This window comes from Ursus maritimus, unplaced genomic scaffold, assembly GCF_017311325.1.
Source record: "Ursus maritimus isolate PB19 unplaced genomic scaffold, ASM1731132v1 scaffold_28, whole genome shotgun sequence".
NCBI lineage: Eukaryota > Metazoa > Chordata > Mammalia > Carnivora > Ursidae > Ursus > Ursus maritimus.
In genome coordinates, this window is record NW_024425341.1 from 19,630,657 (window position 1) to 19,646,153 (window position 15,497).

Consider the following 15,497-nt stretch of genomic DNA (forward strand, 5'->3'; position numbering starts at 1 on the left):
CTCCTCTCCTCTCCCTCTGCCACCCGCCCGCTCCGGGCCAGAAGGCCCCGCCCCCGGCTCGGGACTGGGCGCCTGCAGACCCGCGAGCCGAGCCCCCCCTGCCCCCGCCCTGGAGGCGGCGGTGCGCGCTTCTGCCACAGCGACGGTCGGGGCTTGCAGCCTTTCTTCGGCCACAATGTCTGTATAGGTAGCAGAGATGTCCTGCATCCCTTCATCCAGCCAGCTCTGCGAGACCCCGGGGCGGGGAAAGCCCGAGAGCTGGGGTGGGGGAACGAGAAAGCGAGGGGTCGAGACGGGTCGCGAAAGCTGCGTGGGCACCGATATTGTCCATTACAGTGGAGGGGGAGGAGGGTGGGGCACGAGGGAGCCGGACTGGGAATCCCGACCGCGGATTCCAGGTCCCGCTCAGTCCTGGGACTGAGCGTCCCGCAAATTGCTTCATCCCCAGGAGCTTTAGTTTTCTGGATGTAGAAGGAAAGGAGAGAGCTGGTCTTCCACCTCGCTCGGATGGACATCCAGGTCTTCCGCGAGCCAATATTACACCTGTGTTTACAGTTTCCCGTAGGTGACTCACTCACTGAGATAGACTGAGTTCGAGATAGTCCCCGGACTAAAAAATCTTGTAACAGAGAGTATGACAGCCTACCACCTAGTCAGTCCCCTCCCTTCCTCCAGCTGCCTCTGAGAGGCTCGCACCTTGACCTGGGTGTTCCCTCAGAGAGTTAGCGAGCTCAAGGGTCACCACCTTAAGCTGCCTGGGTGGGGGCAATGTGGTGAAATAGAATAGGAAGAAGACCCTGAAAAGAAACACCTGTGGCCTCTTCTCTAACCCCGCCTCCCTCCCCAAAGAGGTAGTATTGTAACTCCAATTAGGTCCTCTGCCCTTCTTCGGTCCATAGGGATGAGCCCTTGAGCCTCCACCCAGCTGAGAGGAGGAAGACTGGTTTCCCTTGAGATTCCTGTGCTTTCCATGAGATCTGGCAGTGACAGCAGGACTGAGGGGGTGAGAAGGTAGGTAGAGTGGAGACAGGGAGAAGACCTGTTCTTGAGGTTTGGCTTGGGTGCTAGAAAAGGGGAAGGTAGAGAGATATAAGGAATACTTCCTCACGCTCCGCTGTCTTAGTATGAATAGAATTGGAGGGGGGGTGGCATAGAGGGATGGAAGGGGAACTAACGTTGGTTAAGTACCTACCCTTTGCCGAGCCACCCCATGAGAGGGACATCATCCCCATTTTATAGGGAAGAAACCTTACGCACAGAGGACCCCATAATTTGCCAGGGCCCATCAGCTGAACAGTGGTATAATACTAGGATCAGAAGCAACAGCCGTCTGGCTCCACTAGTGGACAGTTCCACTCTGCCGTGCTGCCCTCTCCAAGTCCTGACAGTCCAGCCCTCTTTATCTTAAGGAAACCATGTGAACAAGCATGGAAGGAAAACTCTGGCTAGCCTCCATCAGCATCCAACAAAACTGAAGGGGCCAGGCCTCCCTTTCCTATAAGACACAGCGGGGGAGCTGGGAGGGTGCTGGCGATAAGCAGATAAGTTCAAAGTGGTCTGCACTGGAGAAATACAAAAATGGCATAAGGGTGCGCGTGCAACTCAGTTACAGCGGGAGATGGCGCACCCCGGGATTCGAGAAGTTCCTGGTTCCCATGATTCAGGCCAGATGTATCATTTCTTCCTCTTTAAGGCCTGGATGGGAACAGGATTGAGCCTATAGGAGGCATTCACGTTCCCACTTGATTCTCCTCTCCTTACTTCATTTGTCCTTAAGACAAACAGGCTGAAGAGCGTAATTATAAGAAGCAAAGGCAACAGTGTGGCAAGGTTGGCAGTTCTGCGGCGCGGGACGGCAACTGAAGGGTTAATTTAGTCTTTCTGCAGAATAAACCGTGTTCCCAAGCATTTTGCTGTGCTCACACAAAATAAATGCATTATCCTGTAGTTGCTGACATATCACGTGCATCTTTTTATGCCAGCGACATGGCCTTAAAGATGGCTTCATCTTGCCGAGTGAAAAGAATCAAAAAGTACTTCAAAGGACCCACTTAGATCCACATAAAATACACATTCTCTTATCCAGTGCTCCACCAGTGACTGGTAAGTATGTTATCTCCTCAGTAAAGCTGTGGTAAGCTCATGCATTTTAATAAACAATTCTTGCTCGGACTTCCATACTGCACCCTGCAATGCAGTGCCATTTGCGTGTACACAGCATTCCGCTTCTGGCTACTTATCAGTCCATTTCATGACACTTCTAACTGCAGGGCTCGGCTTCCCTGATATAGATCAGATCTTGAGGAAGAGCGAGTTACTTCATGGTTTTAGTCCGTGAACACCAGTCTGTATAAGAGAGCAGTGAAATTGGGGGGAATCAGGACAAAGGCTGGGACAGGTGGTGCTTTGGGGGTAGGTAATCTAGTCATTTGACATTAGAAAGGCAAAAAGGCAGAATGAGGAAGTGGACACATTAAAATATACTGAGAAGAGGCTAGCTGGGGTATTGGAGGGGTTGGACAGTGGGAAGATTGGACCACAGTAATCCCATGCCTGGTCTCTCCCCAGCCGGAGAATAGACCCCAAACAACAGAGAGGTGTCTCTCCCCTTAAAGGGAGAAAGGGGTTCAGTTTTAGTCAACAAACATTTATTGAGCACCTTCTACTTATGAAGGGCTGGATGAAGTCCTACGGGGACAATAGAAGGTCTGTGAGCAGGAGATGATGCAGGGGCAGTGGGAGCTCAAAGAAGGAAAAGATGGAAACCCAAACAGTGGTTTCACGGAGGCAGGGGGCTTAGGAGAATGAGAAGGATTTCCATTTGTGGACAATGGGGACTTTCCAGACTGAGAGGATGGTATCCACAAAGGAATGGTCGTGAGAGAGACAGGAGACTGCAGAGATATCCCATCCGGTCTGGCTGGAACGTGGTTGTAGGAGACAAGGCTGAAACTACAGTGTGGGACTGGCAGGAAGGAGGGAACCTACCAACCAATGGGAGAGCATTGACTTTTCTGAACAACCGAATGACGTCATCCAAGTTAGTTTTTCATTAGCTCTAATGAATCTGGATCTTCTAGCCCAGATAGGTTAGGAAGTGGGAGAGGAGGTTGGAGACAAAGAGACTGGCTTGGAGTGTCTGTGGTCCAGATGGGAGATAAGGGGCTGTGATAAAGGAGGCTGCAGTGGGAATGGAAAGCAGGGATGTGGGATGGATGGTTTGGAAAAAGACGTGAAGTGGAGATCTGGCTACTGGCTACTTAATAATTCACTGAGGACAATAAGATATTTACAAATAATTGCTTACATTGCGGAGCATTCGCTTTGTGTCAGGCCCTGTGTGCGAAGGGGTTCGCATGCCTTTTCTCGTATGAAGCTCACAGAAATTCCCAGGTAGGTGCTGTTATGGGGGGGAGGAAGGAATCAAAGATAACCAGCAGAATTTTAGCCTTCAGAGACTGGTAGACTAATGGTTTCACTAGTACAGCTAGGAAGTCAGGGCATTTACTCTATGGTCTCTTGAGTCTGGTGTGTTTGGCAGCCAACTGGGGAAGGAAGGTATCCTGCCAGCTGTGGCATTTGGAGCCATAGAAAAAATGGAGGACGTTGGAGAAGAGATGACATGAAGAGGTGAAGTGTTGGCAAACACGATAATCTAGAAGAGGCCATGGAGAAAAGGAGCGTGGACCCTCTCTTTGAGACCTTCTGAAACCCAGAGCAGTGTGAAGAGGGAGAACAGCCAGGGAGGAGGTGACGTGAAGGGAATTCAGGTTGGAGTGAATTGTGTGAGATGGAGAGTGTCTGAGGCCAGCTGAAATTCTTAGTCACTCTGTGTATAACAGCAGGAAGTTCCAGTGGACCCCATGGAAGAAAGGAAATCAGTGGGGAGGAAAATGGAATAGGAAAGGTGGGCTCTTCGATAGGGCTGTCAGTCCAGAAAAGGGCATTTAACAGGGGGAGGAGGACGGGCTGCAGATGAGATAGGATGGAATACCTGGAAGCCATGGGCAGGTGTCCAAAACCACCCGGGAGGGGATTGGGCAGGGAAGAAGGGAAGGAAAAAGGTCTTCTGAAAATTTGCTGTGAGGAGCTCATCTGAGTTTTTTCTGTGTGTAGCTGGAGGCTGGTCTTCTCAGTGAGCCAGCCAAAGGTTGGTCTAACAAGCATACACAGCCCCACTCCCCTCCTTCTTTCTCCCCAAGTGATAATCAGCTCTTTTGGTTGCCAGCCCAACTTATCTCTTTCTTCTCTGAGCTGTGGAAATTCAAGTAATCTTATCGGTTAACCCATGTCCTGTGATTATGGCATCACATCCTTGTGTCCCAGCTTTTTAAAAAACCTTTTCCAACATCCCATCCTCCCCCCGACTTTAGTCCTAGGCAATTCTCCACAGGATAAAACATTCTAAATAATTTACAGTATCATATTCCAAGCACTGAATAGATTTTTTCCCCCAAACTGAAAGCTATTATTTAAATAACTGCTGGATGTCAGAATTTCAAACCACATGGGACTGAGAGCCCAGGGTTCAAGATTGTTATGATCTTCCTTTGTGCCCAAGTGACACAGAGCTCGGATGTCAAGTGTTGAAGAAGGAAAACACTTCCTTTTTTCCTTTTGTAGAATAAACACAGTTAGATGCACTTAGGTAACGGACACCTTATTGCAAACCTCATTTTTTTTTTCAAAAATGTTACTGTTATAGGTTGAATTGTGTTCTCCCACCTCCCAAAAAGAGAGATTGATGTCCTAACCCCAGTTTCTCAGAACATGACCGTATTTGGAAGTAAGGTCTATAAAAAGGTAACCAACTTAAAATAAGGTCACTAGGGTGGTCCCTAAGCCAATGGGACTGGTGTCCTTATAAAAAGGAGGAAAGAAACAGACACCCAAAAAAGGAGACTGTGTGAAAATACAATGGGAGAAGAGGCCATGTGACTGAATCGATGCTTCTAGAAGCCCAGGAAGACCAAGAATTGCCAGCATACACCAGAAGCTAGAAGAGGCAAGGGTTTTACTCCAGAGCTGTTAGAGAGAGCCTGGCTCTTGCCTCCACCTTGATCTCAGACTTCTAGCTTCCAGAACCTTGAGACAATACATTTCTGTTGTTTTAAGCTGCCCAGTTTTTGGTACTTTGTTACAGCAGCCCTAGGAAAATAATACGGTTACTAAAATGAAAATGTGCCAATGAGTGATATACACTACTGCTTCCAGGCAGAAGATAAAGATTTTTCAAAAATCAGCTCCAAAGAACATGACATACAGGAGACGTGTTAATTAATGTCCGCTGAGGCTATAACGGCAGACAGTTTTCTGTAATAAGGTCAGCATGTCCCTTTGTTCAACCTGCCCCAGGAAGAGAATGGTCGTTCTTTCATTGATAGCTCCCTCTTTCTCTGGTTTCAGGGCCCATGGTTAGGAGAAAGTCCTGGCTCCTTACCTGTGTTGGCATTTGCGTGGTTGAGAAACTCTTCACCTCCACACCCAGGCAGTATGAATTAAGATGTGTTTTAAAGCCCATCAAAGGATTGTTCTGGGTCCACATACACTTCCAGAGATGTCATAAATGGACAGGAGAGATCATCCAGGTCTAATCCTTCAGGGACAAATGGAGACACTGAGGTCCTCAATGACTGACATGACTTGCCCCAGGTCTCCTGAGCCATTTCATAACCTTGTTCTTCTGAGCTTTCAAGGTGGTTTGGTTTTCATGTGGACTCACTGTGAGTTAAGGGTGTGAAAATGAGAACTGTTTGAGGAATTAATTCATGACTCCCACTGCTTGACTTTCTGACTGAGCTGGAGCCAGGGTTGGAAAGAAGCAGAATATTTGACGGTGGGAAGAGTCACAAAGAAAAAACCCATTGGAAAGATCTGCTTCGTTGCCTTAAAGAAAACCTCCTAATGGTACAGCCAGCCACTTCGGAAAACAGTTTAACGGTTTCCTAGAAAGTTAACCATAACTTTGTCTTACGGCCCAGCAATTCCACTCCTAGACATCTACCTAAAAGAAATGAAACTAGGTACACACAAAAACTGGCACACAAATGTTCGCACAGCATTATTTATAAGAGCTAAAGAGTACAAACAACCCGAATGTCCATCACCTGGTGAATGAATAAGGACATGGTCTGTCCATACAGGGAAATACCATTCAGTAATAAAGCCAAAAAATCCTGATACACGTGACAACACGGATGAACCTCGAGGAGGTTATGCCAACTGAAAGCAGCCAGGCACCAAAGATGACTTAACGTGCAATTCCATTTATGTGAAATATCCGGGAGAAATAACTTGAAAGAGACAGAGCGTGGATGAGCGGCTGCCTGGGCCGGGGAGTGGGAATGGCGTCTGGGATCGGGGATTGATTGTCAATGGGCATGGGGGATCTTTCTCCAATGACGAAAGTGTTCTTCAACCGGATTGTGAATCATGATTGCACAACTTGAAAAATGGACTAAAAACTGTTAAATCGTATACTTAAAAGGGTTGAACTTTATGGGATGTAAATTATACCTCAATGAAGTTGTTTATAAAAAGAGAAAGAATGGAATATGATTCAGCCTTAAAAATGATGGAAACGGACATCAAGTGGGATAACGTTACGCCAAGTGGGATAAGCCAGTCACAAAAGGAAAATTGCTGTATGATTCCACTATATGCGAGGTTCCTAGAGTAGTCAAATTCATGGAGAGAGCAAGCAGAATGGTGGTTGCTGGGGGGGGGGGGGAGGGGGGCGTGGAATGAGTGGGGAACTATTGTTTAGTGGGTGCGGTTTCCTTTTGGGAAGATGAAAAAGTTCTGGAGACAGATGGTGATGGTAGTTGAACAGAAATGTCAATGTGCTTAATGCCACAGAACTGTATATTTTAAAAAGTTAAAATGGCATATTTTATGTTGTGTATACTTTATATAATTGAGAGAGAGATTGAGAGAAGCACCTATATTCCTACACGTGAACTGCTTATTTCTGAAAGATGAAACAGGTCTGAGAAATCTCATGTTTTCTTTCTTTCTTTCTTTCTTTCTTTCTTTCTTTCTTTCTTTCTTTCTTTCTTTCTTTCTTTCTTTCTTTTTCTTCCTTTCTTCCTTTCTTCCTTTCTTCCTTTCTTTCAGTAGGCTCCATACCCAGTGTGGAGCCCAACGCGAGGCTCAAACTTACAACCCCAAGATCAAGACCTGAACTGAGATCAGGAGTCAGATGCCCAACTGACTGAGTCACCCAGGCATCCCAAATCTCATGTTATCTTTAAGTCAGTGAGCCTTAGTCATTCAAAGACCGTCAGTTTTTAGGGGTGCCTGGGTGGCACAGCGGTTAAGCGTCTGCCTTTGGCTCAGGGTGTGATCCCGGCGTTATGGGATCGAGCCCCGCATCGGGCTCCTCTGCTATGAGCCTGCTTCTTTCTCTCCCACTCCCCCTGCTTGTGTTCCCTCTCTCACTGGCTGTCTCTATCTCTGTCGAATAAATAAATAAAATCTTTAAAAAAAAAAAAAAGACCATCAGTTTTTAAACTCCTGTAGGAAATAGATCGATCTGTAATTCTATAAAGTCACAGAAATTCCAGGCCTATTCGCCACCTGATAACTCATGGATGAGAAAACATCGCATGCTTTACTGTTCAGCCACCCCACCGCTGAGCGTCTTTCTCCCCATGTCTCCCCCAAGTCCGCTTTGGTTTTGCATTTCATTAGTCAGCCGACTTCTGAGTGTCCTGACCTCTGTGTTGTTTTTGTTGACTTCACCGGAAGGCTTCTGTGTAACATCACCTCTGAGACCTAGTTATCATTTGCCAAAACCCAGCCACGTGAATGTCGTTATATGGACTGTATCTGAGGGGTTTTTACTTACAAATGTGAGCCAGTGCTGTCAATCAAGCTTTCCGAGGCATGTTCCATGGTAGAAGAAAAGAAAGGTTTCTGTTTTATTTATCTAAAAAGAACACATCATTTACCATCTGTTGTAAAGTTTTATAAGCCTGTTGAAAAGCAAACTGTTTCCTTTGCTTATTCACCCTTACAGCGAGGTGGTCTTTTCTTTTCCCCTTCTTTTTTCCTTATGGTTCTCATGGGAAATACACTACAAAAGGATTGAAAGACAATCTTTTGGGCACTTAGAACGTTTTACCAATAATCAGCATTGGCCCTTTCTAGGAGTAAAATCCCATTTTGATACAGCAAAAGTGACTCTGGGGACATCTTATTTCTCTCCATGGTCCACCACATGGTGAAACCAAATACACTTTTACCTGCTTCCTCCTTTCGTGTTTCTGAGAGCATGAACTGTGTGAAGAGACAGATGGTGCCTGGTTTCTATGCTGGGTGGGGTAGGGTGACATGGGGGAGCAAATAAACCTTCCTCTCTAGGACCTGTATATACATGCAACGTTCCTTCAATTTCAGGCCCACACTATGTAATTGACATAGATTATCTGTAGCCTATCTATCCAACCCCAGAGCCTTCTCCAAACACTGGCCTTTACTAGCAGACTACTTCTCCCCAAGTCATAATGTCCTAGAATTAGCATTCTCATGTGGGGAGGACTTGCATAGTCAGAGCAGTCAATAATCAAGTATAGAAGACTGCAGGGAGAAAAAGTGGCTTATTTATTTGCCAGAACCCCTGTTTAAACTCCCAGACAGCATTGCCCACAGTATCCTCCTTGCTGTACTTTGTGGAGTCGAGGTGATCTGCTTATGGGTTTACATCCCTAACTGGTTCTGACATATCAAGAGGGTGGCTGAGAGGCTCCGGGAGGGATGCTTGGTAGAATGTCTAGTGGTCACAGAAGGTTGCAGAGTCACCAGTCTTTGCAAGTGACCAATGAGTGGGGGAGGGGGACCATCATATCTGGAAAGGGGGAGGGGAGCAAAACCTTCAACTAATTTACTGGAAAGCCCCAGGCTTTGTTAAGGAGGCTTTAGGATAATAGCTCTTTTGACTGACTGTTCAGTTTTTTCCCCCCTTTCAGAAGTGGCAGTGGTGGCTGGCAGGGAGAGACATGTAGAGAGCAGGGCAGGAAAGGGGTCAAAAGACACGTGATGGGGCTGATTAACAAGTAGGCTTTTTAAGCAGTGGCCAGGGGACACCTGCAGCTCTTCCAGACTTGCTGGCCCAGTAGGGGTTGTTTGAATGAGAAAACAGCTTCCAAAAAGATGTAACACAAGAGCATAAAAGGGGAAAAGAAAAATGTGCATTTGTGAGATGAGGGAATTGTAGAGTTTTACCTCTGATTCTTCTCCAAAGAAACCTTTTATTATCCAATATTCTCCTCCATAGGTCAAGGCTCACAAGATGAGGAGAGAGGACTCATCACCAGGGCACATCGCTGGTGTTTTGCTCCAAAAGGAATTTGCTTTCAAACAGACATGCATTCACTAATCTCTTTTCTAAAAAAAAAAAAAAAAGAAAGAAAGAAAGAAAGAAAAAGAAAACCACAAACACAAAATCTCTTCCAACTCAGCTGACTGAGTCCAAGTGGGGATGACAGCAGCATTCACTGGCATGATCCCACAGAGCTAGTGTCCAGAATGAAAGTAAATGTGACTTTTCAAATCAGGGCATAGTGTTGCTTTGTTTGTAATTCAATTAAAGATCAGGCATTACAATGTTATTGTATGACAGAGGAGATAACACAGAGGTTCACATCTCTGGGCTATAATACAGCAAAGCTGTGCTTCACAGATTGGCATTACTATCTAGAGAAAGCCAGAAGGGGACAGACAGCTCCTGATCTCCAAGGGGCTATACTGAGTGTGGTGGCTGGTGGGGGGCAGGCGGGAGAGAAGGAAAAGAACAAAATTCCCATACCTTCCATAGTTAACCGGCTTAGCCCAGAGCTATACCAGATGATTAGGTCTCATATTTACTGATATTTGCTATGGGTAATAGCGCCTTCCTTGATAAATACCAACTGTGAGATCATACACATGAGATGCCCACCTGTCTATCTATCTGTCTCTCTATTTATCTATTTCTCCCTATTGAGATGCTAACTTGCCAGAGAAGGTCAGCCCCTTAAATTTGTTTTTAGCCGGACTTGGAAGGAATTAAATTATCACAAGCATTATCATTGCCACCTTTGGAAAGCCTTTGCTGACTCTGGAACAAGACTAGGATGTTCCCTCTTGGTGCTTTCCCTGGCCTCAATGTCCTTGTCTGTAAATCACAGTAAGTGATACCTTCCTCAAGGGGTTGTTTTGAAAATTAAGCAAGCTATGTAAAATGCCTAGCTCAGAACCTGGGGTCTTACTACACTTGGGCTATTTTAACAAAGTGCCATAAACAACAAACATTTATTTCTCACAGTTCTGGAGGCTGGGAAGTCTAAGATCAAGGCCGCTTCAATGTCTGGTGAGAGTCCCCTTCCTTGTTCACAGAAGGCTGTCTTTTTGCTGGGTCCTCATATGGTGGAAGGGGTAGAGGAACTCTCTGGGGTCTACTCTGTAAAGACACGAATCCCATTCAGGAGTGTTCTACTCTCATGACCTAATCACCTCCCAAAGATCCCACCTCCTAATATCATCCCTTTGCGGGGTACGTTTCGAAATATGAATTTTGGGGGTGAACCAAACCATTAATCTACAGTACCTGGAATATACTACACTCAGTCAGTGATGGGTGTTGTGAGAGCATGCATCAGAAAGTTACATCCGTTCATCCGTTCATCCGTTCATTCAGCACATTTTTATTGAGGACACACCGTGTGCCAGGCTCGAAGCAAGGTCCTGATGATACGGTGATGAGCTAAACAGATAGGCTTCCTGACTTTCTGAATTGGACAATATAGCGGGGAGCAGGGGATTGGGGGGATGGGCAATGACACAGCCAAACAGGACCATGCATTCTTTTTAATTATATTCCCTTCAAAATTTTTCTTATTGAAGTATAATTAACGTACAGTATTCTATTAGTTGCAGGTGTAGGGATTGTGCGTTTTTGGTGGCTAATTATGACAGGTGTTCTGAAGCAATAAGGTTGCAAGGCAGGGGCACTCCACTGCCCAGGGAGTCAGCGAGGTCTTCCCTATGATTGATATGGTGCCTGAGGTTGCCAGGATGACAGGGGAATGCTTGGAAGGTGAAGTGGGGCACGGAAGCAGGATGTGGGAAAGGGTATCTGTTCTGTTGTGGTTTAATGTCATATTCTTGCAGGATCAGGGTATTTATTGGTATGGATTTGGAAGAACTAAATTCTCGCCCTTTTCCTGGCATGTGAGTTGTTCCCTCTGGCATCACAGGGATTGCAGACAAAGCAAAGGACAGAGGTTAAGGGGTCTGCAGGGAAGACACCTGGGGGAGGATTATGGAGGCAACTCGGAGGGCACCAGCAGGATCCTGGGGTAAACCCATGGAGCACTGGGCTGAGAGTCAGGAGAACCGAATCCTGTTCCTGGCTAGGAGTTCTAGTTTACAGATGAGAAAACTGGGGTTCAAAAAGACTGTGTGTTCACCCAGGATCTACGCCTAGTAGGTGGTGGAACACTTAGACCACAAATCAGGCCTTTTTATTCCAGGTCTTTCCTTAATAAAGCTCAATACTATGAGAGATGCCCACGGTGCTTCCTTAACTGTGTAACAAGAAAGCAGGAGGAGGAGGAAGGGTAAGGCAAGGTAAGCAAGGAGAGGAGAGACGGAAGAAAAGAGAGACGGAAAGAAAAAGAGAAAGGATAAAAGAAAAGAAAGGAAAAGAATCTTAACTGTTATTTATGACTTTTCCACTTTGGAATATGTCCAATTTAATCATTTATAGAGCCATTAAAATCCACATCAGAGCGATCCCCAATTGAGGGTTTTGTCTCCATCTCATCGTAAGGGCAATCACTGGGAAAGATACGGGACTCCAACACCGTATTATCATAATGGTTATTTCAGCCAATGCTCGGTTATCTGTGCCAAATGCAGGGCAAGCCGTGGAGACATGAACCCCGCAGAGAGTTCAAAACCGTTCTGAGTCATTAGCTCCAATAAACTCGCAGCTCCCAAAGCAGCCCAGCCGAAGGTCTCTGCTGAGCCTCATTCCCTTACCCTCTTCCCTGCTCTTGTTCTGAGCCTAGAGGTTAAGAAATTAAAGACAGCGCACACAGCAAAGGTTTCCTTTGCCCTCAGGGGAGCCGGCCAGCTAAATCGCCAAGCTGACACTGGCGTCTGGAGTCTAGGCAGTTCCTTTTCCTTTCACTGCTTGCACCAAGCCATCTTTTGGCCGCTCCAAGTGTAAAGCAAATATGCTTCTCCAGAAGGCCTTTTTGGCATTTCCTTATTCCCTTAGCCACAGTGCCTGAAGACGCTGTTCTTCGTGCCAGTGTCTGCGTCAACCGCCCTCCCCTGCCAGGCACACTGTTTTTCTGTTTACACTTTCGTGAAAAATGTAAATGTGTTGTCCTTTAAACATAATATCAAAGCCTCCAAGGTGTTTTTTTTCTGCTTCTCTGTTAGAAGAAAGGAATCGTGAGAAAAATTGTGCTTTGTGGTTCTCATGGCATTTAAATATTTTAAAAATAAAATATTAGTAAGAGATGCATATCTCCTGCTCACCAAAAAAAATCTTAATTTGATAAAACGAATGTTTAGAAAAGTAGAATCTGGGGTGCCTGATGGCTTGGTCGGTAGAGCATATGACTCTTGATCTCGGGGTTGTAAGTTCGAGCCCCGCACTGGGTGTACAGATAACGTACTTACTTACATATATACATTTCAAAAAAATTAAAAAGCAGAATTTGCTTTGTGTGTGTGTGTGTGTGCGTGTGGAATAGGGACTCAGGAGTGACTTTGGAACTTGTTAACAGCTCCTGGGCTCTGTGTGGGGTAGAAGGAGAAAGAAGCTAAAACTGAGATACTCTGAGGTGACACTCCATACAAAAATAAATCATCTATAAAAACAGCATATTAATAGTACACGTATTTTAAACCAATGTTAGAGTAAAGCAGAAAGATCTTCTCAACATTTATCCCAAATTCTATCATCTAAGACTTTTCGAGAGGAATATCTAGGAATGTACAGACCAGAAAATACAGTGGCTTTCTAAGACCATCGAGAAAGAAAATAAGGCCAGCTCCTGTTAGCCTACAAACTCTTTCAAAGAAAACCAGACCCTTTTTAAGCAGCAAATGACCCTATGTTAGGGACGAGGCCATTAGAAAACATTTGTGTTCAGAAATGTCATCTGTGTGTCATGGGATCCCCAGTCTAAGATCTAACTGACTGGCTATGATGGGTTTTATCATTAGAGAATAATCTCATGGACTTCAGAAAAGAAAAGATATTGTTGCCCTTTGTGATGCTAACACCAGATCAGGATACAGACACATCCCTAGTTTCTCTTACCAACCCATCAGGTGTGTATAAACTACAAGGTTATATTCACACTTTTGAAATACATATGTATTTAGTCTGTATCTTTTAAGATTAACACGTTCTGTAAGGCTTCCAACTACTTTGCCAAGTAATACTTATTTTACTTCCTCCAAATGCTGTCACTTTCTACCTCCAAAGGGTAATTCAACTTCCCCTTTGGGCTCCAAGGAAGCAATTCATACTCTCTTCAGCCCTCTGATCCCCTCAAATCTCTCTGGGTCTTCCCCTCAGCTTCCATACCTAGTTCACCATCGACGTGCCTCCTTGAATCTGTCCGCACCAACAAACACGTTCACCGTACTGATGAGTTTTTCCTTCCATATTTTTAATGTTAATCAGTTTTACCTATAAAGCTCTTTTCTCACCCCACCAGCCCATCTAAATTCTATTCATCTTGCAAAATTCATTTTGGGATCATTGCCCCCCACACTTCCGCCATGTCCTTTTGCCCTTAGCTCAATCTACTGTGACCATCAATACCATTTACGTTGGTCCTCTTTTCACCACTTCCATGCCTCCTTTCATTGTTCTTAACCATTTTACAAGTTTATTTCTTGCTCTTGCCTTGGCAGTCACAGCCCAAAGGTCAGAAACCTTGATTTACACTCATTTCTTGTCCCTCTTCGCCCGTAGGAGTGAACTTTACATAGAAGAAGAGCTATATGTGTGTCTTAGAGTCTATGATGGTTTCCCTGCCAATCTTTGTCAAGAAAACATTTAGTCCAAGTCTGTCCTCTTTCCAAGTTTTTTCCCCACCAGGATCGTTTTCTTGCTGTCTACGGACACGAGATACCTGAGAGAAAAGCAGAAGCTCATTATTTCCTTATGAAGAAGCAGAAAAGGGATTCAGTGGACTATCGCATGGGTGGATGAAGACCATGCGGTCTATAGCACATCTACAGACCTCACGGAGGCATCTGACGAGGAATTCCATGATATCTTTGCGTGAAAGAAGGAAAAATAAATTGTGTTGAACCCAAGTCATTTCTGGACCTTGAAGCAGTCATCAGTCATTCTAAATAAATCCACTGGCCTTCTGTGTCAGTTTCATAGGCTTGTCTTGCCACATATAGCAGGGCCAACATTCAGGGTGCCGACAAGAGTCTGGGTTCTCCGCCTTGGTCAAGTCCATGACACCTGGCTCTCATCACCACGTTTCTGAGCCAGGAGCCTCACCTTTCCCTTATGCAGTCTCTCACATTACAGGCTCGATGTTAAGCCAACCACAAAGTGATGGGTTGCCAAAAAGTCACTACAATCTTCGCCCCATTGCAATGGAGGGTGATGGGGTACTGGGCAGAGCTAAGGCCTAGCAGAGCCAAGAGTCTTGGACACTGTTGATAAGAAACAGTAAGAGCGTGGAGGCTGCATCCCCCAGAAAAGAGGATTTGGTGTCAAGAGGGAGCAGCAGGATTATATTTCATCTACTCATGCCCAAAGGTAATATGGAAGCGGGCCTTCGTTTATATGAAAGCTAGGACTAGTGAGCGTAAATCATAGGCAGCCTCGGTAAGTTTACGGACACTGACAGCAAGCTCCCCCCATTGATAAGATGTAAGGACTTGAATTCAGATAATTAATCAAGATATTATGGAAGAGATTCCTGCTTTGCATGGGACTAAAATGTAGGTGTTCCCTAATGCTATACACAAATTGCTCTAAGTCCAAGCTCCTTGGAGTCTATTACGTTTCCATGAGATACAGGAGCTGTAAAGAAATACGGTTGCAACTTCAGATGTATAGATGCATCAAGATTTCAGGCAAAGGCAGGATTTGGAAAGGGGGGTGTATGGGAAGGTTTTTCCAGTATCAGTCCTGATATCTTCCTCGGAGTAGGTCTTTCTTGAGAACATGGCGGTGATGCAGAAGGTGATACTAATTCTGTTTCCTCCTTCACATCCAGTATACCAGTCAATACATTCACCAGATTTTAGGCACCCTAAAACCTCCAAAAGTTTGAAAAACACACATCAGTTGCTCTAAATGTGTCCAGCCTTCTTTCCATGTCAATTTGCCATGAATAGGAGTAGCAAATAATTAAACTTTGGGGGAATTATTCTATGAAGAAAAAGTATCATTTGTTGAGTTATTTTCATACATACTATCACATTTATTCTCTAAAATAATTCCATAAGATAAGCATCGC

At 45.2% G+C, this 15,497-nt stretch overlaps 1 long non-coding RNA gene across 1 annotated transcript in view; it reads left to right on the forward strand.

Annotated features, from left to right (window-relative positions):
- Positions 1 to 10,001, forward strand: part of LOC103681323 — an 11,429-nt gene extending 1,428 nt beyond the window's left edge. Inside the window, exons 2-4 of the long non-coding RNA XR_005838229.1 lie at positions 900 to 1,011; positions 1,983 to 2,103; positions 9,278 to 10,001. This is a non-coding gene — a long non-coding RNA (uncharacterized LOC103681323). The remainder of the gene's footprint in view (positions 1 to 899; positions 1,012 to 1,982; positions 2,104 to 9,277) is intronic.
- The last annotated feature ends 5,496 nt before the right edge of the window (positions 10,002 to 15,497 follow it).